At 33.6% G+C, this 27,977-nt stretch overlaps 1 protein-coding gene across 1 annotated transcript in view; it reads right to left on the bottom strand.

Moving 5' to 3' along the window:
- LOC135129514 (single-minded homolog 1) overlaps positions 1-18,309 on the bottom strand; it is a 79,355-nt gene extending 61,046 nt beyond the window's left edge. The window contains exon 1 of the mRNA XM_064056678.1: positions 18,231-18,309. The gene's annotated coding sequence lies outside the window, so the exon portion shown is untranslated. The remainder of the gene's footprint in view (positions 1-18,230) is intronic.
- Between the last annotated feature and the right edge of the window lie 9,668 nt (positions 18,310-27,977).

Raw genomic sequence — 27,977 nt, forward strand, 5'->3', positions numbered from 1 at the left:
AAACAGTAAGAACCTCAAGAGTCTTTCAAATTGTTTTAAAATTAAAACAGAAGCCCTGAGATTCTTTAGAATTCTTTAAAAAACACTAGAAACCCCAAGATTCTTTAAAATGTTTTCAAAACAAAAAACAACAGGAGCTCTCGAGATTTTTTTTTAATTTTTGAATGAAAGATCAGTCTGGATCCTATGAAATTTTTTCAAATTAAAAACACCAGGGGTCCACAAGATTTTTTTAAGTATTAAAAAAAAAGCACCAAAGGCCAGAAGATTCTTTTTTTTTTCATAATAAAAACTGGAATCTCCAAAATGTTTTTAAATTCTTAAGAAGAAACACAAAAAACTTCAAGATTCTTTCAAATTTTTCTAAAATTAAAATCACAGGAGCCCCCCCAGACTCTTAATAATTCTAAAAAAAGACGCCAAAAACGACAAGATTTTTTCAAATTTTCGAAACTGCCCTAGCAACTCGAAATTCTTTCAAATTGGATTAAATTTTATGGAAAAACAAGAGGAACTCCCGAGAACCTTTAAGATTTTAACTTTTTTTTTTAATAAAAACAATAAAAGTTCTCGAGATTCTTAAAAAAAAAACAGTGAGGACCTCAAGAGTCTTTCAAATTCTTTCAAAATAAAAACAGAAGCCCCTGAGATTCTTTAAAATTCATTAAAAAACACTAGAAACCCCAAGATTCTTTAAAATGTTTTCAAAATAAAAAAACAACAGGAGCTCCAGAGATTTTTTTAAAAATTTTTGAATGAAAGATCAGTAAGGATCCTATGAAATTTTTTCAAATTAAAAACACCAGGGAACCCCAAGATTCTTTTAAGTATTAAAAAAACGCACCAAAGGCCCCAAGATTCTTTTTTTTCCATAATAAAAACTGGAATCTCCGAAATGTTTTTAAATTCTTAAGAGGAAACACAAAAAACTTCAAGATTCTTTCAAATTTTTCTAAAATAAAAATCACAGGAGCCCCCAAAGACTCTTAATAATCCTAAAAAAAAGACGCCAAAAACAAGATTTTTTCAAATTTTCAAAACTGCACTGGCAACTCGAAATTCTTTCAAATTAGACTAAATTTTATGGAAAAACAAGAGGAACTCCCGAGAACCTTCAAGATTTTAACCTTTTTTTTTTAATAAAAACAATAGGCGCTCTCGAGATTCTTTAAAAAAAAAACAGTGAGGACCTCAAGAATCTTTCAAATTGTTTCAAAATTAAAACAGAAGCCCCTGAGATTCTTTAAAACTCTTTAAAAAACACTAGAAACCCCAAAACTCTTTAAAATTTTTTCAAAATAAAAAACAACAGGAGCTCTCGAGATTTTTTAAAAAATTTTCAATAAAAGAGACAGTGAGGATCCTATGAATTTTTTTCAAATTAAAAACAGCAGGGGTCCCCAAGTTTTTTTTAATTGTTAAAAAAAGCACCAAGGGCACCAAGATTTTTTTTTGTGGCTCGTTAGTGAATGTTGGGTGGCGAGGAACTACTTGATTAAGTGACGAGGAAATGTCCACAGTAATATCCTGATGGGTGATAATAATAAGTATTAAAAAAAAGCACCAAAGGCCCCAAGATTCTTTGTTTTCCAAATAAATACTGGAATCTCCGAAATGTTTTTAAATTCTTAAGAGGAAACACAAAAAACTTCAAGATTCCTTCAAATTTTTCCAAAATAAAAATCACAGGGGCCCCCACAGGCTCTTAAAAATTCTTAAAAAAAAAGACGCCAAAAACGACAAGATTTTTTCAAATTTTCAAAACTGCACTGGAAACTTCGAAATTCTCTCGAATTGAATAAAATTTTATGGAAAAACAAGAGGAACTCCCGAGAACCTTCAAAATTTTAACTTTTTTTTTTATAAAAACAATAGGAGTTCTCGAGATTCTTAAAAAAAAAATAAAAAAAAAACAGTGAGGAGTTTTTTTTTATTTTAAGAGTCTTTGAAATTGTTTCAAAATAAAAACAGAAGCCTCTGAGATTCTTTAAATTTTTTTTAAAAACCCTATAAACCCCAAGATTCATTAAATTTTGTTCAAAATAAAAACAAGAACTCATAAATGCTTTAAAATTCTTTACAAATACACACACAAAGAACTTCTAGACAGAAAACCCCACAGACTCTTTATAACTCTTTAAAAAAAAGATGCCAAAAACTTCAAGATTTTTTCAAAATTTCAAAATAAAACAGCTTTCTTAAAAAAAGACACTAGCAACCCCGAAATTCTTTAAATTTTTTTCAAAATAAAAGTAAGAGGAACTCCTGAGAATCTTCAAAATGTTTTCAAAAAGGCGGTAAAGACTTCAAGATTTTATTTATTTATTTATTTATTTATTTATTTTAATAAAAAGAAGGTGAGCTCTAGATTCTTTAAAAATATAAAAAGACATTAAGGAACCCAAGATTCTTTCACATGTTTTCACAATAAAAGCAACAGGAACTCCCAACAATCTTTAACATTTTTTCAAAAAAAGACGACCATCTCAAGATTTTTTTCTTCGAAATAAAAACAACAGGAACTCTCGATATTGATTAAAAATTTTCAAAAAAAAAAAACAGGAAGGATGCCAAAATTCTTTAAATTTTGTTCAAAATAAAAACAAGAACTCAGAAATGCTTTAAAATTGTTAAAAAAAAAACACACACACAAAGAACTTCTAGATTCTTTAAAATTTTTCCAAAATAAAAATCACAGAAAACCCCACAGACTCTTTATAATTCTTTAAAAAAAAGATGCCAAAAACCTCAAGATTTTTTCAAAATTTCAAAATAAAACAGCTTTCTTAAAAAAAGACACCAGCAACCCCGAAATTCTTTAAATTTTTTTCAAAATAAAAGTAAGAGGAACTCCTGAGAATCTTTAAAATGATTTCAAAAAAGGCGGTAAAATCTTCAAGATTTTATTTATTTATTGATCTTAATAAAAAGAAGGGGCGCTCTAGATTCTTTAAAATTAAAAAAGACATTAAGGAACCCAATATTCTTTCACATTTTTTCACAATAAAGGCAACAGGAACTCCTAAGAATCTTTTATATTTTTTCAAAAAAAAGACGACCATCTCAGGAATTTTTTCTTCGAAATTAAAACAACAGGAACTCTCGATATTCTTTGAAAATAAAAAAAAAAACAGGAAGGATGCCAAGATTCTTTAAATTTTGTTCAAAATAAAAACAAGAACTCAGAAATCCTTTAAAATTGTTAAAAAAAACACACACAAAGAACTTCTAGATTCTTTCAAATTTTTTCAAAATAAAAATCACAGAAAACCCCACAGACTCTTTATAATTCTTAAAAAAAAAGATGGCAAAAACTTTAAGATTTTTTCAAAATTTCAAAATAAAACCGCTTTCTTAAAAAAAGACACTAGCAACCCCGAAATTCTTAAAAATTTTTTCAAAATAAAAGTAAGAGGAACTCCTGAGAATCTTTAAAATGTTTTCAAAAAAGGCGGTAAAGACTTCAAGATTTTATTTATTTATTTATCTTAATAAAAAGAAGGGGAGCTCTAGATTCTTTAAAAATGAAAAAAGACATTAAGGACCCAAAGATTCTTTCACGTGTTTTCACAATAAAGGCAACAGAGAATCTTTAGCATTTTTTCAAAAAAAAAGACGACCATCTCAAGATACTTTACTTCGAAATAAAAACAACAGGAACACTCGATATTCTTTAAAAATTTTCAAAAAAAAAACAGGAACTCAGAAATGCTTTAAAAACTTTTTCTTCGAGAGGTAACATAAAATGTCATGTGTCGTACTCATAAAACAACATAGTGACAAGCAAACATTGTAATGACATTGATTAAATATAGGTATGTATTTAATCAATGTATTGAATTACGTTATCAAGACACTCAGCTGACTCAGCTGACGCCACATACAAAAACACTAGAGGCTCCCAAGGTTCTGTTAATATTTTTCAATCGAGGCCCCTGATAGACTTTTTGCGAATTCTTAAAAAAAAACATCAAAAAATAAAACAAGCAAAACCTCAAGATTCTTAACACTCTTAAACACTTATATTATATATTATACTCTTACAGCACTGTACTTACTCCAGTTTCGCCGCCATAAAAATCCTTTACATTATTGTTTTGACTGGACAACTTATTTGTCTCAAAGAGTTCGCACCTGACTCAGGCTCAGACGTTGCCAGCTTGAACTCTACCCATACATCCAACAAAAACAGCAAACACTTTTATTTATTATTCGCACGAGGTAGATAAGGGCTGCAGGGGCAAACCGATAGAAATCTCTTTTACTTTCTCACGAACACGCATTTAATCAATCAATAATCAATACCCGAATTCGCAGGTACAAAGAGACAAGCGTTAATTTATGCGCTGCTCCGGAGGATGAGATCTCATCTTGGAGCTCATGTGGGCCGATAAGGAGCAGAGTGGATGGGGGAAGAGTCGAAGCAGTGGGGAAAAGCGTTATAATCTTACATTGTTTTCTTAATTTGAGTATGTTTATAAATTAAAATAAATAAATAAATAATTAAAAAAAAATGACAATGGGGGTAATGTCGCTTCTGCAACCAACAATACACGTAAAATGCACTGTTACCGAAATCGCACTAAACTAATAATCTCAAGTTCCGTTTTCAGCCGGGTGTTTCCTGAACTGATGACTTTAACACACGTTGCGACTCTTCCTCATCGGTATCTCACATGGTGGTCCCTTTTACCACATGCCGCAGACACTGGATTTCGAATGTCAAGCAATTTGTCACAACGAATTTATCTGCACAACGTGCACTAGAACACATAAATCTCCCATTTAACAAAATATCTTCACTAATCGTAGCACCCCAATTTTAATTTTGCTGAAATGTGTCTTTCTTGAATCGAGAGTTACTGGTCTATTTCTGGTCCAGAAGGCGTCTACAGGCCATTAATGACCCTCTCCCATTTCGTCAGATCGGTGTGCTCTTTGTGAGCTGACACGCTCCATCGAGCGTGTAACAGCAGGCCGTAATCAGAAAGACAATAGTCGAGGACCGAAGAATCGGCCATGCGTCGCTACAGAACGTCATTACGGCAAGTCCGACTCACGGTTCACACTGTCAAATATTGGCCTAATCGATTTGACGCGACTTTTGTGTGTTTGTACTTTAGTGGCGATGTCGTCCCGCCGATTTTCGAACGGATTTTAAAGTAGTGGAACGTGCAATAACCTCTGAATAATATGTGGGAAAGGTTTGAGGGCAAGAGGTTGGTGTTGAAATTATGTTGTTATGAAGACGTTACTTTGGTTATTTATAGGTTCGGGGGTTTCAACTAACCTCGACTGCGCCTCGGGGACTCAAATACGAATAAAAAGAAAGTAAATTTTTACGGTTCAGTTCTTGTTATTGCAACGTAAGCTCCTTTTTTTAAGTATACTGGCGGACTTCTTGCATCAAAAGAAAAATACAAATCGACGGAAGCTCAAAAATATTCAAAATTAAACAAAAATTTCATAAAATTTTTGGATTTCTAGCCTACATTATTTCGATTTTCGGAGTTGAGACTTTAAATCTCAAAATTTAGATATTATCGTATAGAATCTTGATGATTATACACGAAGGTCTGGAATTAAAAGTTTTTTCTGAAATACATCTTTACATTAACAGGAAGCGATTTTGCTAACAATTAGAACTCACACTTCTTTCTAAAACAAACGTAAAATCTTTAAAATGAACTGCAAAACTTTGACTTTTCAGGTACTAAACTTTGGAAACATCTGATAGTTTTAACCTTCGAGATCTCAAATATCGATTTTTGGATTTCTAGCCTAAATGATTTCGATTTTCTACTTTTTAAGCAGTAAAGTCTGGAAATTACTAAGATATTGTTTCAACTTTCGAGATCTCAAATGTCGTTTTCGGAGTTGAATTAATAAAGCATCCCAAACCTTCCATATAATCGTATCAGATTCTTGGTGATAAAACATAATTATACCTTATACCCCGAATATCTAGAACTGGCAGTTTTTGACAAATAAAATCTGAGCTTCAGAATTTTCAAATTCGATTTTTGGATGTCGAAACTACATTTTTTTAAATATCAAAACTTGACTGTCTTAAAATTTTCAAGTGTGATGTACTTCTTATATTTTCAGTAAAACGAAATAAAATTAAAAACAAAATTGACGCTTTTTTTCTTGTGACAACTAGTCAAAAGGTCAAAATTAGGTTCAAGGCTTTGACTTTTTAAATCGTAAGGCTTACGGTATAATTTTAATTAAAGTTTTGACTATTGAAATTTCGAAGATCGATTTTTAGACGTTTAAGATATAATTGTCAAAACGTAAGCTCTAAATTTTGAAATAAGAAAAATATGACATAAATTGTGAGGTCCTCATTTTAAAATTTTACCGTTGTTTACATTAAAACGAAGCGATTTTGCCAAAAATTGGAACTCTTTTTCAAACAAAAGTAGAAGCTTTAAAATGAATTACAAAACTTTTACTTTTTAAATACTAAAGTTTGGAAATTAGTCCAATAGTTTTAACTTTGGAGATCGCAAGTATCCCAAGTATCGGTTTTTGAATTTCTAGACTAGTAGGAATATTTCGAATTTTGAAGTTGAACTTCGAAAATCTCAAAACTTCGATATTATCGTCTCAGAATTTTGACTTTAAAACTACGATAAAACCGACTTAATACCACGAAGATCTTGAATTTACAGTTTTTGCTGAAATTAAAACGGAGCTTCAGAATTTTCAGATTCAAGTTTTGAAGGTCGAAGATACAGTTTTTAAAATATTGAAGCTTTACTTACTACTTTAAAATTTCCAACTATAATGTATATATTTATAAAGTACCCTTATGTTTTTAGAGGATATGTCATTTGCAAAAATCAGGCTCATGCTTGGCAAGACTGATTTTGGCAGATGATCTATTCTAAGAAAATAAAGGGTGGGTGGGCGGGGCTAGTACTTTTTCTTAGAAGACTCGTTATCTGCCAAAATCAGTCTTATCTTGACAAGTAATAGCCCCGCCCACCCACCCGTATTCTTTTAGAGGATATGTCATCTGCCAAATTCAGTCTTATCTTGCCAAGCATGAGAGGGATTTTTGCAAATGACTTATCCTCTAAAAAAATACGGGTGGGTGGGCGGGACTAGTACCTACTTGTTAAAGTAAGACTAATCTTAGTAGATGACCCACTCTGCTGCTAGGTACTAGCCCCGCCCACGGACCCTTTATTTTCTTAGAAGAGTGGGTCATCTGCCAAAATTAGCCCTATTTTAATAAGTACTAGCCCCGCCCACCCACCCGTATTTTTTTAGAGGATATGACATTTGCAAAAATCAGTCTCATGCTTGGCAAGATAAGACTGATTTTGGCAGATGACATATCCTCTAAAAGAATATGGGTGGGTGGGCGGGGCTAGTACTTGTTAAAATAAGACTAATTTTGGCAGATCATGCTTGCCAAAATAAGACTGATTTTGGCAGATGACATGTTCTCTAAAAAAATACGGGTGGGTGGGCGGGGCTAGTACTTGTTAAAATAAGACTAATTTTGGCAGATGACCCACTCTGATAGAAGAATAGGTCATTGACCAAAGTGAGTTTTATTTTGCCCCACCCACCCGGCCTTTATTTTCTTAGAGAGTGGATCATTTGCCAAAATCAGTCTTATCGTAGCGAGTACTACTTGATTTTTCAGTTTTTCGATTTTTCAACTATCGAATTTTTCAATTTTTCGCTTTTTAAATTTTCAATTTTTTGATCTATTTTTCGATTTTTGATTTCTCTGGGCAACTGAAAAAAACTTTCGATTTTTTAATTTTACAATTTTGCTATTTCAATTATTTGATCTTTAAAGATATCCAAAAAATAGATGTTTATTTTTTTAAATTTTCTATTTTTGATTTTTTGTCACCGGGTTTTTGGAAGGGAGTAAAAAGTAATTTTATTCAGCAATCTGCCATGTTCACCGTAACTTTAAAACATCTGAAAATTTTGTTTCTAGTTTTCAATTTTTGGATTTTTCGGTTTTTCAAAATTTCGGTTGGAATAAATTTGTTCTTTTAGTTAAAAAATCGAAAAATGACAAATCGTGAAAAGGAAAAATTTTAACTTGAGAACTTGAAAAATTAAAAATCAAAAAATTCCAAAATTGTAAAGTTAAAACTTGAAAAATCAAAAGATTGGAATTAAAAACTGCAAAATTGTCAAACAAATTATTAAATGAAATATTTAAAAGTTGTAAAATCTAAAAACTAAAAAAAAAAAATGAAAACTGGAATTTCGAATTCGATTTTATATTTGTTTTTTTTTCAATTTTTCGATATTTCAGTTTTGGATTTTCTGATTACACAGTTGTACAATTTTCCGATTTTTCAATTTGTTACTTTTTTATTTTTAGCAAGTACTGCCCCAACCACGCAGCCTTTATTTTCTTAGAAGAATGGGTCATCTGCCAAAATTAGTCTTATTTTAACTAACTAACCCCGCCCACCCACCCGTATTTTTTTAGACGATATGTCATTTGCAAAAATCAGTCTCATAATTGCCAAAATAAGATTGATTTTTTAATTTTACAATTTTGGCAGTTTTCCTATTTCTCAATTATTTGATTTTTAAAAATATGGAGAAAATAGATGTTTGATTTTTTAAATTTTCGATTTTTGATTTTTTGTCACCGGGTTTTTGGAAGGGAGTAAAAAGCAATTTTGATCAGCAATCTGCCATGTTCACCGTAACTTTAAAACATCTGAAAATTTTGTTTCTACAGTAACGGTCATTTCTACGGAACCACTCGATAAAAAGTCAAGTTGGTAGCCCTGTCATCTAGTACTTTACGCCGAACGCGGTTGGTAGCGGTAGTTGACATGGCAATCGAAACTAGCACAACACGAATGTTTCGGTTGCCCTCAGCTATGCCTCATTGTATCCCGTGCAGACTGTATGTTCTGTTCATATATTTATTAAAATAAAATATCCACATTGACAATGGAGCTATCTAACCCGTCAAATTTTTGACACATATGTTTTCCCCCAGAAACCCGTCAAGGTCACTTACACCAAACAAATTTTGAAAATTTACACTAGGAAGTGGTTCTATAGAAAAGATCGCGACTTTAGTTTTCAATTTTTGATTTTTCGGTTTTTCAAAATTTCGGTTCGAATAAATTTGTTCTTTTAGTTAAAAAATCGAAAAATGACAAATCGTGAAAAGGAAAAATTTTAACTTCAGAACTAGAAAAATTAAAAATCAAAAAATTCCAAAATTGTAAAGTTAAAACTCGAAAAATCAAAAGATTGGAATTAAAAACAGCAAAATTGTCAAACAAATTATCAACTGAAATATTTAAAAGTTGTAACATCTAAAAACTAAAAAAAAAATGAAAATTGGAAGTTCGAATTCTATTTTATAAGATTTGTTTTTTTTTCAATTTTTCGATATTTCAGTTTTTGATTTCCCGATTATACAGTTGTACAATTTTCCGATTTTTCGTTTATCCGATTTTTCAATTTTTAGCAAGTACTGCCCCACCCACGCAGCCTTGATTTATTAGAAGAATAAGTCATCTGCCAAAATCAGTCGTATCTTGGCAAGTACTAGCCCCGCCCACCCACCTTTTATTTTCTTAGAAGAGTGGGTCATCTGCCAAAATTAGTCTTATCTTAACGAGTACTAGCCCCGCCCACCCACCCGTATTTTTTTAGAGTATATGTGATTTGCAAAAATCAGTCCCATACTTGCCAAGATAAGACTGATTTTGGCAGATGACTTATTCTTCTAAAAAAATAAAGGGTGCGTGGTTGGGGCAGTACTTGCTAAAAATAAAAAAATGACAAACTAAAAAATTGGTCTAAAGAGTTTAGACAGTACTTCCCTCGCTGTCGGAAACTTGACGACTGCATGCCTATTGTGTTTTTTTCGCATTACATTTTTGTAGTGGGAATTTAAAAAAAAATTGCGATGACGTCATCAACATTTTTGCAAGGACACGTATATCAGTTGGGATAGATGTAGTGTAATACTAAGAATAAAATTATTATATTCTCAAATTTTCGGGAAAATGAATTGGGTCGTTTGAATATTGATTTGTAATAATCAATAAAATAACGAAACAATTTACTCACGTATACCTACGTATCAGAGGCAACTGAAAATCGTGTATGTATAAACATTGTTAATTTAAGATGACAGGCGTAACAGCATACGTGAGAGCCAAACACAGAAACTGTAAACAAAACGACCGTCGGTTTTATTGCTTCGACTTCCGCTTATTATATAAAACATTGGGTTTTATTTTAATTCTTGACGGTGAAATTCACAATTGGTTGATTATAAACATGTCTATTTCACATTCGCGGAATCAAGTGAACGCATAAAACAAATGCAGGTCTGTAATGTTAAAGTCGATGTAAATAAGCGTGCTACCCTATGTTTCAACCGAGTTTTTCCTTTAACAAATTTTGTGTCTACCAAATTGGGTTGGTTGGGGTATAATACTAATAATAAGTGTTGCCTTTAATTTAATCAATAAAATAAATTGACTTCATTAATTTTTTTGAACCACCTCTTAAGAAAATCTAAAAAATATGAATGGAATGATAAATCACAAGTACAAACTCATCATATTTTTTGCATTTTAGATAGGATTTATTCAGCAAAATTTAAGGGTGACGTCATCAATTTTTTTAGGAGGGGTGAACAAATACATTTTGAACAAAAGTTTACCATGCTTATAATAACTTTAAAATATTCCCAAGATTTCAAAGCATTCGGTTTTGTAATTCCTGATTAAATCGATAAAATAAATTCACGCCTTCATTAATTTTTTTGAGTCACCCTGCATATGCAAATCCAAAAATATGAATGGAATGATAAATCACAAGTACAGACTCATCATATTTTGTACATTTTAGATACGATTTATTCAGCAAACTTTTGAGCTGACGTCATCAGTTTTTTGTAGAAGATAACCAAATATATTTTGACTAAAAATTTATTATGCTCTTTATAACCTTAAAACATCTGCAAGATTTCAAAGCATTCGGTTTTGTAGTTCCTGATTAAATCAATAAAATAAATTTACGCATTCATTAATTTTTTTGAGTCACTCTGTATATGCAAATCCAAAAAATATGAATGGAGTGATAAATGACAAGTACAGGCTCATCATATTTTGTACATTTTAGATATGATTTATTCGGCAAACTTTCGAGCTGACGTCATCAAGTTTTTGGAGGGGATAAGCAAATATATTTTGACTAAACATTTATTATGCTCTTTATGACCTTAAAACATCTGCAAGATTTCAGAGCATTCGGTTTTGTAGTTCCTGATTAAATCAATAAAATATATTTATGCATTCATTAATTTTTTTGAGTCACCCTGTATATGCAAATCCAAAAAATATTAATGGAGTGATAGTTCACAAGTACAGACTCATCATATTTTGTACATTTTAGATATGATTTATTCCACAAACTTTTGAGCTGACGTCATCAAGTTTTTGGAGGGAATAAGCAAATATTTTTTGACTAAAGATTTATGATGCTCTTTATAGCCTTAAAACATCTGCAACATTTCAAAGCATTCTGGTTAGCAGATTAAAAATTAAATTTCAAAATGTTGTTTTATAATTTTGATTTTTTTTCCAAAAATCTGGACGTTTCGAGTGAAAAGTCGATTCAGAGTTGTAAACTACATGTGTAGGACTATGTTATTTTATACAATTGAAAACCCATTTACTATGTACAATTTTGAAGTGACGTCATCGCTTTAGTGGTGGGGGTGATTCGACAAATTTTGGTTAGCGTTTTACCATCTACATGATATTCTTAATATAAGTACAAAATTTCACAACAATCGGTCGAGTACTTTCGGAGATTATCTGTCTAATAAAAATCCGTGACAACAGACGGACAGACGGACAGACGGACAGACGGACGGACAGACGGACAGACAGACGGAAATGGGAGACCTATTTCTTCGTCTTCTAGGGGTCATGAAAGATCGAGAAAACGTAAAAGTAGAGAGTCGGCCGACGGACTCGATTACAATACTTCCTTTGCTTACGCTCGGGAAGTAAAAATCGGATAAATGAGAAATCGGAAAATTGTACAACTGTATAAACGGATAATCAAAAACTGAAATATCGAAAAATTGAAAAGAAAAACAAAATCTTATAAAATCGAATTCGAAAATTCGATTTTACAGGGCAAGTAGTAGCCCCCCGCCCACCCTCCCTTTATTTTCTTAGAAGAGTGGGTCATCTGCCAAAATCAGTTTTACCTTGAGAAGCAGTAGCCCCGCCCACCCACCCTTATGTTTTTAGAGGATGTCATTTGCAAAAATCAGTCTCATACTTGGCAAGATAAGACTGGTTTTGGTAGATGATCTATTCTAAGAAAATAAAGGGTGGGTGGGCGGGGCTAGTACTTTTTCTTAGAAGAGTAGGTTATTTGTCAAAATGAGTCTTATTTCGGCAAATACTAACCTGGCCCACCCGCCTTTTATTTTCTTAGAGGTATGTTATTTGGCACCTACTACCATAGTGTAAAATTTCATTTTTGAAAAAGTTGTCTAAAAATTCTGAAAAAATTCAGATGTATATATATCCCGACGTGCTGATTCCAAAAATATAGCATGTTCATGGTAACGCAGCAATATTTTCGGAAAATTCGGTATGAAGTTCGAATTTTTTGAAATATTTAAAAATTGCGATATTTCAATGGACAATTCTGGAAAAACGGTTTAAGTTATCGAAGAAATAAAACCAGAAGTGACTTCTGCGGCCTAAAATTTACATGTCGAGGATGTCGGGAGGTTTTATTTTTGAAAAAATCATCTATAAATTCTGATTAAATTCAGGGATATAGAGCCCAACGTGTTTTAAATCGTAAGTTTTGCACTTTTGACTTCTAACATTTCGAAGATTAAATTTTAGATGTTAAAAATTAAGATAAACAGGTTGACAACTTCTGTAAAAACCAGAAAATTAATTAATAATTAAAAACGACAGTGTATTCTTCGATACAAATTCACTTATCAATTTTTACTTCCCGAGCGTAAGCAAAGGAAGTATTGTAATCGAGTCCGTCGGCCGACTCTCTACTTTTACGTTTTCTCGATCTTTCATGACCCCTAGAAGACGAAGAAATAGGTCTCCCATTTCCGTCTGTCTGTCCGTCTGTCCGTCCGTCTGCCGTCCCGGATTTTTATTAGACAGATAATCTCCGAAAGTACTCGACCGATTGTTGTGAAATTTTGTACTTATATTAAGAATATCATGTAGATGGTAAAACGCTAACCAAAATTTGTCTAATCATCCCCACCAGTAAAGCGATGACGTCACTTCAAAATTGTACATAGTAAATGGGTTTTCAATTGTATAAAATAACATAGTCCTACACATGTAGTTTACAACTCTGAATCGACTTTTCACCCGAAACGTCCAGATTTTTGGAAAAAAAATCAAAATTATAAAACAACATTTTGAAATTTAATTTTTAATCTGCTAACCAGAATGCTTTGAAATGTTGCAGATGTTTTAAGGCTATAAAGAGCATAATAAATTTTTAGTCAAAAAATATTTGCTTATCCCCTCCAAAAACTTGATGACGTCAGCTCAAAAGTTTGTGGAAAAAATCATATCTAAAATGTACAAAATATGATGAGTCTGTACTTGTGATCTATCACTCCATTCATATTTTTTGGATTTGCATATACAGGGTGACTCAAAAAAATTAATGAATGCGTAAATTTATTTTACTGATTTACTCAGAAACTACAAAACCGAATGCTTTGAAATCTTGCAGATGTTTTAAGGTTATAAAGAGCATAATAAATGTTTAGTCAAAATATATTTGCTAATCCCCTCCAAAAAATTGATGACGTCAGCTCGAAAGTTTGCCGAATAAATCATATCTAAAATGTACAAAATATGATGAGTCTGTACATTGTCATTCCATTCATATTTTTTGGATTTGCATATACAGAGTGACTCAAAAAAATTAATGAATGCGTAAATATATTTTATTGATTTAATCAGGAACTACAAAACGGAATGCTCTGACATCTTGCAGATGTTTTAAGGTTATAAAGAGCATAATAAATGTTTAGTCAAAATATATTTGCTTATCCCCTCCAAAAACTTGATGACGTCAGCTCGAAAATTTGCCGAATAAATCATATCTAAAATGTACAAAATATGATCAGTCTGTACTTGTGATCTATCACTCCATTCATATTTTTTGGATTTGCATATACAGGGTGATTCAAGAAAATAAATGAAAGCGTAAATTTATTTTACTGATTTACTCAGGAACTACAAAACCGAATGCTTCGAAATCTTGAAGATATTTTAAAATTATCATAAGCATGGTAAATTTTTGATCAAAATGTATTTGGTCGTCCCCCCTAAAAAATGTATGACGTCACCACAAAATTTTGCTGAATAAATCCTATCTAAAATGTACAAAATATGGTGAGTCTCTTCTTGTGATTTATCATTCCATTCAATTTTTTTCGATTTGCATATACAGGGTGACTCAAAAAAATTAATGAATGCGTAAATTTATTTTATTGATTTAATCAGGAACTACAAAACCGAATGCTTTGAAATCTTGCAGATGTTTTAAGGTTATAAAGAGCATAATAAATTTTTAGTCAAAATATATTTGGTTATCTTCTACAAAAAACTGATAACGTCAGCTCAAAAGTTTGCCGAATAAATCGTATCTAAAATGTACAAAATATGATGAGTCTGTACTTGTGATTTATCATTCCATTCATATTTTTGGATTTGCATATGCAGGGTGACTCAAAAAAATTAATGAAGGCGTGAATTTATTTTATCGATTTAATCAGGAATTACAAAACCGAATGCTTTGAAATCTTGGGAATATTTTAAAGTTATTATAAGCATGGTAAACTTTTGTTCAAAATGTATTTGTGCATCCCTCCTAAAAAAATTGACGAAGTCACCCTTAAATTTTGCTGAATAAATCCTATCTAAAATGCAAAAAATATGATGAGTTTGTACTTGTGATATATCATTCCATTCATATTTTTTAGATTTTCTTAAGAGGTGGTTCAAAAAAATTAATGAAGTCAATTTATTTTATTGATTAAATTAAAGGCAACACTTATTATTAGTATTACACCCCAACCAACCCAATTTGGTAGACACAAAATTTGTTAAAGGAAAAACTCGGTTGAAACATAAGGGTAGCACGCTTATTTACATCGACTTTAACATTACAGACCTGCATTTGTTTCATGCGCTCACTTGGTTCCGCGAATGTGGAATAGACATGTTTATAATCAACCAATTGTGAATTTCACCGTCAAGAATTAAAATAAAACCCAATGTTTTATATAATAAGCGGAAGTCGAAGCAATAAAACCGATGGTCGTTTTGTTTACAGTTTCTCTGTTTGACTCTCACGTATGCTGCTTTATTCTAATCTCAAATAAACGAAGTGCAGTCCGCAATCGCAATAAATTCGCATCCCGTACGAGCCGTACCGAGTTTGGCCTTGCCTAGCCCGACAGAAATCCGCTCTCTAGATATTACACACCGGCGCCGTATACCTGAGTAAATTGTTTCGTTATTTTATTGATTATAAGAAATCAATATTCAAAACGACCCAATTCATTTTCCCGAAAATTTGGGAATACAATAATTTTATTCTTAGTATTACACTACATCTATCCCAACTGATATACGTGTCCTTGCAAAAATGTTGATGACGTCATCACAATTTTTTTTTAAATTCCCACTACAAAAATGTAATGAGAAAAAAAAACACAATAGGCATGCAGTCGTCAAGTTTCCGACAGCGAGGGAAGTACTGTCTAAACTCTTTAGACCAATTTTTTATAAGAGAAATTGAAGTCGATCATACTTTAATGGTAATTTTTGTGCTTCGTTTCTACTACCTCAACTGAAAGAGTGTTCTAAAATAAGACAGGTTATCGAAATAAAGTATTCATAATACGATTTCATCCTCCTCAAGTTCCCACCAAACACCTCCTTCACCGGGACGCTGGGTGTAGCACCTAATAAAAACAGTCTCGATCTACCTACCCCCCGCCCCACCACCCAGGGGTGCTAACAGCCGCTGACGCAAGAAAATCGTGCAAGAATGCGCATCGGGGGCGCATCAAATCCGCCTCCCTCGCGATATTTAAACTTTCGACATTGTTATTTTCGCCTTGGCGTCTAGTTATTTTGGAAAAACTTCGCATCGTCGTGTTCGTTGAACTTGCATTTGCTTCGGATTCGTCACTAAGGTGTATTGTTCGTACGAAGGTATAATAACAGGAAAGCTAATGGTGTGGAAACGGAAACTACCATAAAGTGGGTATTGTGCCATGTAGCTATTACCATTCGCCGAGCAGAAACCGTTTAAGAACTGGTTGCCGTTGTTGTGGCCCAGTTTATTGAATGGTCGCGATTTATGATGGCGGGATTGAATGTCTGAACGGATCCGAGAGGCTAAATTTAGGACTGAAAGGAATTGTTTCAGAGTGGCTTGGAGAGGAAATTATCAACATGGATATTATACGTGCGTAAAGTTTTAAAAAGGGTAATAATAGAGTCGGGTGATTTTTTTTTTGTTTTGTTGAAGGAATGGTTTATTAGACGCTGTTTGGTAATCGAGTAAACATTTATTTAACTGTTCGGTTTATTAGAAGAGAATAGCTACAGTTATTTTTTTAACCCAGATTTTAATATGATGGGTTATTAAATCCCGAAAAGTCCCAAATTATGTTTATTGCGTTATCACGAAAAAATCAAATTTCATAAATTTTCGAAGAAGCGACATTTGTTGAACATATTTCAAAAGCGAGTGAAGTTCTGTCGAACTGGCTTTCAAACAATTTCTTAGAAACGGTTACATTATTTTCTTGATTATTCAAACTCTGTAGAATTTTAGTTAAAATCCCAAATTAAACCAAAGTACCAAAATTTTGCCGAATAAATCCTACCTAAAGAAGTAAAATATTATATATTATCAATGCATTCAAGATTTTATAATTACTTATACAGGGTGATTCATGAAAATTAATCATGGAACTAAGGTTGCTGTGATCTCTCCGACTTCAGTATTCACAAGCATTTTCAATTTTCATTTTTAATAATTTAGCTTCTCCGGGACACCAATGAATATTTTTTTAAATTATACCTGAACGTGCTCGCTGCGCTCGCATTTTAACCTGTTTTATTTCAGCTTTATTCTTATAGAAATGTTAAGGAGAGTCTCTGCGAAAAATTGTTTGACCATATATTTTTTTAAGAAGATTTTTTTGGTTTCTGTCTAGATTTATATTATTTTATTGATTTAAATATTATATATTTGTGAAAATAAAGTCGGACGCCCACGGTTTGCTTTTCCACTTACGATCCAGACACAATCGCTGTAAAATTTTTTAAATATTAATTTTAGCGAATCCGTCATTTCAACTAGTTAGTGTTCACATTCGTGGAGAATGGGATTCATTTTATTAGATTTTACTTTTTTTATGTGATGTGATACGTGATGATGCGGTTGTGTTGTGATTTTATCGGCTGTCAACTGACACTAATTATTACATACCATGTCTCGAACCATAAAACTGAATGTAAATTTGCCAGGCACCATCAAAATAAAAAAATATAGATAAAGTTGCACGATAATTGTTAATTACTCACCGATTCTTCGCCAAAACTGGACTATATAGCAATAACATAAGCACTATTACTATTAGACAGAACCGCCGAACCAAATACATTTTTGTGTGAAGCAAATTCCGTCGGAAACAATAGCTCAAACGAGTCACTTTATTATGAACCGACGGCAAGCACGACTACTTTTTTTTTAATGAACGTTTATTTGATAATTTCTTGTTATGACGTCAACAAATAATGTGTAAAAAATCACCAAGATTTTTTTGTTTTATAAAAAGTACTAAAAAACAAAAAAATTTACAAAACAATCACGCATGAATATTTTCCGCCCGAAATGAAACCCCAATTTCCGCTTCGGATTTCCCTCCGCCTCACTCCACCCCAATTAAAATTTGCGTAATTCGCCTTGGTCCGCACTCCGTCCCGCCGCACTGTCCGCCGTCGCCGCCCCCGACCCCGCACTGGCCCGTCGGCGGCGTCGCTGCGGCCGCGGTCCCGCCGCCCGAGCGACTGGGACCCGCCGCTTCCAGCCGGCAGCCGGAACCGAGAAAACGTGATCGTGCCAAATCACATATTTGCTAAAGGGCAGCTACTTACCTTCCGGAACGTGACTTCGTGGGCTTGCCGGTGCGAGTAAGTGGCGGCAATTAGGAGGCAGCACGCGGTCGCTCGGCGGTGGCGGTGGCGGCTGCTGCTGAAGGCGATGTAGTCCGCGCGCGCGGCCGTTTGCCATGCACTGGAAGCTGGACGAGGATGACGGTGACGGGCGCCGGGAGGCGGGGCCGGGGACGGCGGGGGGCGAGGCAGGACGAGGGAAGACGTGTGCGAGGTGGAATGTGGGAAGGGGTCGGATGGTTCGCGGAGATGGGAAAATTCGGCGGAAGTGAGGGATGTTTTAAAGTGATTAGTTTGTGTGGATTCGGGATTAAAAAGTTGTTTGGGGGAACTTACCGGGTCTACGAAGCACACGCACTTCCAATTCACCTTGTAGATACATAATTTCACTATTTTATTTATTTTGTTATTATTACATTAAGCATGCATTAACGGGAAATTCAGTACAACAAAACAAAATAATAATAACATATTTGATTTAATATCGGAGAAGGAAAAAGGAATCACTAAACTAAACATACATACCTAATTTAGATTTTAGATTCTATTGTGTCATTTTTTACAACATCTTGCCAAAATTAAAAGAATTCCACTACCTACATTAGAAATCTCAACAAAATTCTGAAATTTTACTTCAAGATCTAATTTTTCGAAACAAATTTGGTCAAATTAACTTTTGTCTCTGAATAAGTATCATCATAAAAATTATGCTTTCCAAATCCAGCCTTTTTAAAATAGTTCTAAATATTTTTTTTGTGTTGGTGAATTTGGGTATTTCATTACAAGTTTCATAGTTAATTGTTTATCAATTTTGTTAACATTCTAACCCTATAATGGCACCTAAAGCTATTGATTAGGTATGCCTTGATTTAAGGACTATAACTTCGATGAGAAAGATCACTTATATTGCTTCCAATTTTTTTTTATATCTAAATGATCAGTAAAGTTACAGACAAGAAATAAAAGTTTTCAGTGTGTTTTTTTTTCTTCGGCTGTTTCTTTTTTCTTCTGCCTTAATTGTGTCTTGTTTATTGTCTCCCTATTTGTCTTTGTTTTAGTTTTCACTATTTGTCTTTCTTTTTGTCGTCCCTGCATCATGTCTGTCTATGTTCCTGTCTGTTTTTCTCTCTGTCGCTCTGTCTGTTTTTCTTTATGTCATCTCTCTGATTGTCTTTCTTTCCGTCGCCTCTGTCTTCTTTCCTATCGCCTCTGTTTCTTTGTGCCACCTTTGTCTGTCATTCTATTTTTTTATTTGTCCCTGTTGTTCTCTCTTTTGCCTTGTCTGTCTTTCTTTATGTGGAATCTCTCCGTCATGTCGTGTTTATCTTTCTTTCTTTCTTTCTTTCTTTCTTTCTTTCTTTCTTTCTTTCTTTCTTTCTTTCTTTCTCTCTTTCTCTCTCTCTTTCTTTCTTTCTTTCTTTCTGTCTTTCTTTCTTTCTTCCTTTCTTTCTTTCTTTCTTTCTTTCTTTCTTTCTTTCTTTCTTTCTTTCTTTCTTTCTTTCTTTCTTTCTTTCTTTCTTTCTTTCTTTCTTCCTTTCTTTTTTTCTCTCTTTCTCTCTGTCTGTTGCTTATATCTGTTTTTTATGTATGTTCTCTCAGTCGTAGTGTCTCTGTCTGTGTTTCTTTGTTTCTGTCGCCTCTCTCTGTCTTGCTTTGTGACGCCTCTGCCTAAGTGTCTTTTTTTCTGTCGTCTCTTCTGTCTATTCTTCTTTTGTCGCATGTATATCTTTCTTTACGTGCCTCTATATTTTTGTCACTCCTGTATATTTTTCTGTTTGTCGCCCTATCTGTCTTTCTTTCTTCGTTTCTGTCGCCTCTGTCTGTGTTGCTTTGTGTCGCCATTATCTAACTTTCCTTTTGTCGCCTCTGAGCCTCTGACTCTCTTTCTTTCCGTCGTCTCTGTGTTCTTTTCTGTCCCTTCTGTTTCTTTGTGTCGTCTCTGTCTGTCATTCTTTTTGTTGCTTATATCTGTTTTTCATGTGTTTTCTCCGTCGTGGTGTGTCTATCTGCCTTTCTTTATGTCGCCTCTTTCTTTCTTTCTTTCTTTCTTTCTTTCTTTCTTTCTTTCTTTCTTTCTTTCTTTCATTTACCTATTTTTTTTGTGTCGTTCCCGTCTGTCTTTTTATGTCGCCTGTCCATATGTCTTTCTATCGCCTCTGTTTTTTCGTATGTTTTTCTATTTATCGTCCCTGTCTGTCTATTTTCCTAACGTCGTCTGTTTTTCTCCCTTTTGTCCCGTCTGTTTTTCTTTATGTGGATTCTCTCCGTCGTGTCGTGTCTATCTTTCTTTCATTCTTTCTTTCTGTCGCCTCTCTGTGTCTTGTTTTACGACGCCTCTGTCTAAGTATCTTTTTTTGTGTCGTTTCTTCCGTCTGCTCTTCTTTTTGTCGTATGTCTATCTTTCTTTCTTTACGTGCCTCCATATTTTTGTCACTCCTGTATATTTTTCTGTTTGTCGCCCTATCTGTCTTTCTTTCTTTGTTTCTGTCGCCTCTGTCTGTGTTGCTTTGTGCCGCCATTATCTAACTTTCCTTTTGTCGCCTCTGACTGTCTCTCTTTCCGTCGTCTCTGTGCTCTTTTCTGTCCCTTCTGTTTCCTTGTTTCGTCTCTGTCTGTCATTCTTTTTGTTGCTTATATCTGTTTTTCATGATGTGTTTTCTCCGTCGTGGTGTATCTATCTGTCTTTCTTTATGTCGCCTCTTTCCTTCTTTCTTTCTTTCATTTACCTATTTTTTTTGTGTCGTTCCTGTCTGTCCTTTTTATGTCGCCTGTCCATATGTCTTTGTATCGCCTCTGTCTTTTCGTCTGTTTTTCTATTTATCCTCCCTGTCTGCCTATTTTCCTAACGTCGTCTGTTTTTCTCTCTTTTCCCCGTCTGTTTCTCTTTATGGGTATTCTCTCCGTCGTGTCGTGTCTATCTTTCTTTCATTCTTTCTTTCTGTCGCCTTTCTGTGTCTTGTTTTGCGACGCCTCTGCCTAAGTATCTTTTTTTGTGTCGTTTCTTCCGTCTGTTCTTCTTTTTGTCGTATGTCTATCTTTCTTTCTTTACGTGCCTCCGTATTTTTGTCACTCCTGTATATTTTTCTGTTTGTCGCCCTATCTGTCTTTCTTTCTTTGTTTCTGTCGCCTCTGTCTGTGTTGCTTTGTGTGGCCATTATCTATCTTTCCTTTTGTCGCCTCTGACTGTCTTTCTTTCCGTCGTCTCTGTGTTCTTTTCTGTCCCTTCTGTTTCTTTGTGTCGTCTCTGTCTGTCATTCTTTTTGTTGCTTATATATGTTTTTCATGTGTTTTCTCCGTCGTGGTGTGTCTATCTGTCTTTCTTTATGTCGCCTCTTTCCTTCTTTCTTTCTTTCGTCTACCTATTTTTTTTTGTGTCGTTCCTGTCTGTCCTTTTTATGTCGCCTGTCCATATGTCTTTGTATCGCCTCTGTCTTTTCGTCTGTTTTTCTATTTATCCTCCCTGTCTGCCTATTTTCCTAACGTCGTCTGTTTTTCTCTCTTTTGCCCCGTCTGTTTTTCTTTATGTGGATTCTCTCCGTCGTGTCGTGTCTATCTTTCTTTCATTCTTTCTTTCTGTCGCCTCTCTGTGTCTTGTTTTGCGACGCCTCTGCCTAAGTATTTTTTTTGTGTCGTTTCTTCTGTCTGCTCTTCTTTTTGTCGTACGTCTATCTTTCTTTATTTACGTGCCTCCATATTTTTGTCACTCCTATATATTTTTCTGTTTGTCGCCCTATCTGTCTTTCATTCTTTGTTTCTGTCGCCTCTGTTTTTGTTGCTTATATTTGTTTTTCATGTGTTTTCTCCGTTGTGGTGTGTCTATCTGTCTTTCTTTATGTAACCTCTGTCTAAGTATATTTTTTCTTTCTTCTTTTATCGCCTGTCTTTCTTTGTGTCGCATTCGTTTTTTTGTCGCTCCTGTCGTCGTCTATTTTTCTTTATGTCGATTCTCTTCGTCGTGTTGGTCTATCTATCTTTCTTTCTTTCGTCCTTTTTCTTTTTCATGGTTAACTTTGCCGAAAGCTGTCACCGGATTGGAAAATTATTATTGGACAATATAGGAATAACTGTTTTCCCAAAATTTAGGTAATAAATAAGTTTAGATTTAATAGACAAATTCACCATGGAATCCAAAATTGTGTAGAAATGTCATGAGACCCTGCATTTTCACAGATTTATGAATTTAAAGTGCAATAAAAACCTCTTCAATAGATAAAACGTGACAACACCCTGTATTTTGATTTTCAACACATTTGCCAAAACCAAATTGACTTCAATAAGTTATTAAAATTCTAATAATAACAATAATTATTATATTTTCCTAACAATCACAAATCGCCCAAAAATCGCTAATCTGCGCCCCGAATCCCCGCACCCGCCGCCCCGGCCCGCCCATAATCATCATCCCCATAACGACCAAATAGATTGTCCAAATACTGTCTACTATCTGAAACGACTGGTAAACACAACCGTATAAGTTTGCAGCTGGCTGATAACAGAAGCTTAACGCTACTTTAAAAGATTGGCAAACACGGTGGGGTGACGGCAGCGCTCGTTGGTCTCATCCCGGAAAAAGCCGCCAATGGCGAATCGGAGGAGATAGTAACATGGCCCCCGACCGTGACCAATCAGGACGACACAGCGCCGACTGCGATGAGGACGCAATGTGCACGACACGGCAGCTTGATACGGTTTTATTGAGTCTTTTATTTTGTGCTTCGGACGGCGCGAAGAGGAATGGGGCGGGGAACAGCTGATGCGGGTCGATTGGGCGGAGGAGGGGGAGGGGGCTGATGTGATTTTTTGATTGGGTTTTACGGGAAATGGAAAGTGGAGAGAAATGGGAAGATGTGGAGATGGGTTATGTATGTTATAATTCCATTTTTAGTCGAATTGGAATTTAACTGTAGGTAGATATATCTTTTTAGATATTTTGATTGACCTCCTCTTAAGTTTTACAACCACAGTTTATTTTTGACATTACGATGCGACGTTACCACGTTCCAATTTTCTTGAATTTTTTTGCGCTGTTGTGAAATGAATGAGATTATATTTTCATACAGATATTTCAGTTTTTTTCATACTTATAGAACATCCTATATTTTATTACTGGATCTCACTTTTTATACTCTTTCTTTTTTGCTGAATGTTTTCTATATTTATTGTTGATAGTTTCTTGTGATTTTTTACTTTTTAAGATACAATTATAAATATTTGAAATTTGAAAAGTTTTACATTTTTTATCAACACTCTGTATATTAAAATTTGATTTAGCTAATACCACAACACAGTGCTTGTCATTGTATCCGTTCACAAAATACTGTAAGATAGACTTTTGAAAAAGAACCCTGTATAGGTAATGCGATTTATTGTGAAGCCTTCCATTGAGAAAACATTTCAAGAAAATTGGAGTAACGTGGCAACGTCGGATTAGAATTTCAAAAGCAAACTATAGATGTAAAGGTCAACAAAATATGTAAAGATATATAGGGTGTTTCATTTAATAAAACTAAATTCTGTGCTACGCCTTCAAAATAGAACACTCTCTATATTTAAAAATAATTTTAGAGTAGGTATACCTAGTCCTTAAAAGATCGTACAAACTTGGTCTTTGATTTTTTTTCAATCTGTAATAATTAGGTAATTAATAAATGAATTTATTTTAGACCATTTTTTATTGATCATTTTTTTAGTTTTTTCATTATCAAATAAAATGTTTTCTTTAAATTTGTGTACCGTATATTTGTTGGTGTAATTTTAGATTTAGTTTTTAATAAAAAGTTCCTCTTGAAAAACCTCAGTATTTAATAGATAAATAATGAAATACAGTATAACCTCGATAATCCGAATTAATTGGGGTAAGGTGTGTTCGGATTAGCGATTTGTTCGGATCAGCGAATTTCCCAAAAAACTGAAAGGGATTTGAATAACAACTTCTTACACTTGTTTTAATTTTATTAAATAGAAATAAAGTATTATTAAGCAACAATGGATAACAGATACCTACATTCGAAAAAAATATTATATTTTTGGCTCTAATATATCCCTGAATTTAATCAGAACTTTTAGATGATTTTTTCGAGAATGAAATTTTCCATTATATATTCGCATTAAGTACCTCCCTTATGCAAATTTCGACCCTTTCTCGACATGAAATTTTAAGACGCAGAAGTCACTCCTCTCTTCATTTCTTCGATAAGTTAAACCGTTTTTCCAGAATCGTCTACTGAAATAGGTATCATAATTTTTAAAAACTTCAAAAAATTCGACTTTCATACCCAATTTTCCGAAAATATTGCTCCGTAGGTACTTGCCAAATGACTTACCCTAAAAGAAAATAAAAGGCGAATGGGCCAGGCTAATATTTGTCAAAATAAGACTCATTATGACAAATAACCTACTCTTCTAACAAAAGGTACTAGTCCCGCCCACCCACCCTTTATTTTCTTAGAAGAGTAGGTCATCTGCCAAAATCAATCTTATCTTGGCAAGTATGAGACTGATTTTTGCAAATGAAAGATCTAAGAAAATAAGGGTGGGTGGGCGGGGCTAGTATTTGGCAAGATAAGACTGATTTTGGCAGATGACCCACTCTTCTAAGAAAATAAAGGGTGGGTGGGCGGAGTTAGTACTTGTCAAGATGAGACTGATTTTGGCAAATCACATATCCTCTAAAAAAATAAAGGTGGGTGGGCGGGGCTAGTACTTGCCAAGATAAGACTGATTTTGGCAGATGACCCACTTTTCTAAGAAAATAAAGGCTGCGTGGGTGGGGCAGTACTTGCTAAAAATAAAAAACTGAAATATTGAAAAATTGAAAAAAAAAACAAATCTTATAAAATCGAATTCAAAATTGCAGTTTTCATTTTCTTTTAGTTTTTAGATTTTTCAACTTTTAAATGTTTCATTTGATAATTTGTTTGACAATTTTGCAGTTTTTAATTCCAATCTTTTGATTTTTCAAGTGTTAACTTTACAATTCTGGAATTTTTTGATTTTTAATTTTTCAAGTTCTGTAGTTAAAATTTTTCCTTTTAACGATTTGTCATTTTTCGATTTTTTAACTAATAGAACAAATTTAGTCGACCGAAAAATCCAAAAATTGAAAATTAGAAACACATTTTTCAGATGTTTTAAAGCTACGGTAAACATTGCAGATTGCTGATCAAAATTCCTTTTTACTCCCTTCCAAAAACCTGGTGACAAAAAAATCAAAAATCAAAAATTTAAAAAAATAAACATCTATTTTCTCGATATTTTTAAAAAACAAATAATTGAGAAATAGGAAAACTGCCAAAATTCTAAAAAGTTTTTTTTCAGTTGCCCTAAGAAATCAAAAATCGAAAGATAGATCAAAAAATTGTAAATTTAAAAAGCGAGAAATTGAAAAATTCGAAAGTTGAAAAATCGAAAGCTGATCTAGTAGTAGTCGCTACGATAAGACTGATTTTGGCAAATGATCTACTCTCTAAGAAAACAAAGGGCGGGTCGGGGGGCTAGTATTTGCCAAAATAAGACTCATTTTGGCCAATGACCTACTCTTCTAAGAAAATAAAAAATAGGTCATCTACCAAAATCAGTCTTATTTGGGCAAGTATGAGACTGATTTTTGCAAATGACATATCCTCTAAAATATACGGGTGGGTGGGCGGTCTTAGTACTTGTTAAAATAAGACTAATTTTGGCAGATGATCCACTCTTTTAAGAAAATAAAGGGTGGGTGGGCGGGGCTAGTACTTGACAAGATGGGACTTATTTTGGCAAATTACATATCCTCCAAGAAAATAAGGGAGGGTGGGCGGGGGGCTAGTGTTTGCGAAGATAAGACTGATTTTGGCAGATGACTTACTCTCTAAGAAAACAAAGGGCGGGTGGGTGGGGCTAGTTTTTGGTAGAATAAGAGTGATTTTGGCCAATAACCTAGCCTTCTAAGAAAAGGTACTAGTCCCGCCCATCCACCCTTTATTTTCTTAAAAGAGTAAGTCGTCTGCCAAAATCAATCTTATCTTGGCAAGTATCAGACTGATTTTTGCAAATGACAGATCCTCTAAGAAAATAAGGGTGGGTGGGCGGGGCTAGTACTTGTCAAGATAAGACTGATTGTGGCAGATGACCCACTCTTCTGAGAAAATAAAGGGTGGGTGGGTGGGGCAGAACTTGCTAAAAATAAAAAAATGACAAATTGAAAAATCGGATAAATGAAAAATCGGAAAATTGTACAACTGCATAATCGGAAAATCAAAAACTGAAATATCGAAAAATTGAAAACAAAACAAATCTTATAAAATCGAATTCGAAATTCCAGTTTTCATTTTTTTTAGTTTTTAGATTTTTCAACTTTTAAATATTTCATTTGATAATTTGTTTGACAATTTTGCAGTTTACAATTCCAGTGTTTTGATTTTTTTAAGTTTTAACTTTATAATTTTGGATTTTTTTGATTTTTAATTTTTCGAGGTTCTCTAGTTAAAATTTTTCCTTTTAACGATTTGTCATTTTTCGATTTTTTAACTAAAAGAACAAATTTATTCGAACCGAAATTTTGAAAATCCGAAAAATCCAAAAATTAAAAATTACAAACAAAATTTTCAGATGTTTCAAAGTTACGGTAAACATGGCAGAGAGAGAAAGAGGAAGGGAGAGGGAAAGAGAAGGATATCGAAAAAGAGAGCGAAAAAGAAAGAACAAGAGCGCGAGCTAGTTAAAAAAAAAGGAGAGTGAACCCAAAGAATCCAAAAAATAAAAGAACGAAAGACCCGAAAGATTCACCAGATCCAGAAGATCCAGAAAATCCAGGAAATACAAGAAATCCAAAAAATAAAAACCAAGGAATCTAAGAAATCCAGGAAATCGAAAAAATCGAAAAAATCCAAAAAACAAGTAATCCATAAAATCGAAAATATCTGAAAAAAGGCGGGTGGGCCAGGCTAGTATTTGCCAAAATAAGACTTATTTTGGCCAATGATCTACTCTTCTAAGGAAATAAAAAATAGGTCATCTGCCAAAATCAATCTTATCTTGGCAATTAAGAGACTGACTTTTGCAAATAACAGATCCTCTAAGAAAGTAACAGTGGGTGGGCGGGCCTAGTACTTTTAAAATAAGACTCACTTTGGCCAATGACCTATTCTTCTAACAGAGTGGGTCATCTGCTAAAATTAGTCTTATTTTAACAAGTACTAACCCCGCCCACCCACCCGTATTTTTTTAGAGGATATCATCTGCCAAAATCAGTCTTATCTTGGCAAGGATGATCTGCAAAAATTAGTCTTATTTTAACAAATACTAGCCCCGCCCACCCACCCGTATTTTTTTAGAGGATATGTCATCTGCCAAAATCAGTCTAATCTTGGTAAGCATGAGGCTGATTTTTGCAAATGACATATCCTCTAAAAAATACGGGTGGGTGGGCGGGGCTAGTACTTGTTAAAATAAAACTAATTTTGGCCGATGACCCACTCTTCTAAGAAAATAAAGGGTGGGTGGGTGGGGCAGTACTTGGTAAAAATAAAAAAATGACAAATTGAAAAATCGGATAAATGAAAAATCAGAAAATTGTACCACTGTATAATCGGAAAATCAAAAATTGAAATATCGAAAAATTGAAAAAAAAACAAATCTTATAAAATCGAATTTGAAATTCCAGTTTTCATTTTTTTTTTAGTTTTTAGGTTTTTCAACTTTTAGATATTTCATTTGATAATTTGTTTGACAATTTTGCAGTTTTTAATT

The sequence above is a fragment of the Zophobas morio genome, unplaced genomic scaffold, assembly GCF_036711695.1.
Source record: "Zophobas morio isolate AGI-343-1 ecotype UQ-CSIRO unplaced genomic scaffold, CSIRO_AGI_Zmor_V1 ptg000016l, whole genome shotgun sequence".
Taxonomy (NCBI): domain Eukaryota; kingdom Metazoa; phylum Arthropoda; class Insecta; order Coleoptera; family Tenebrionidae; genus Zophobas; species Zophobas morio.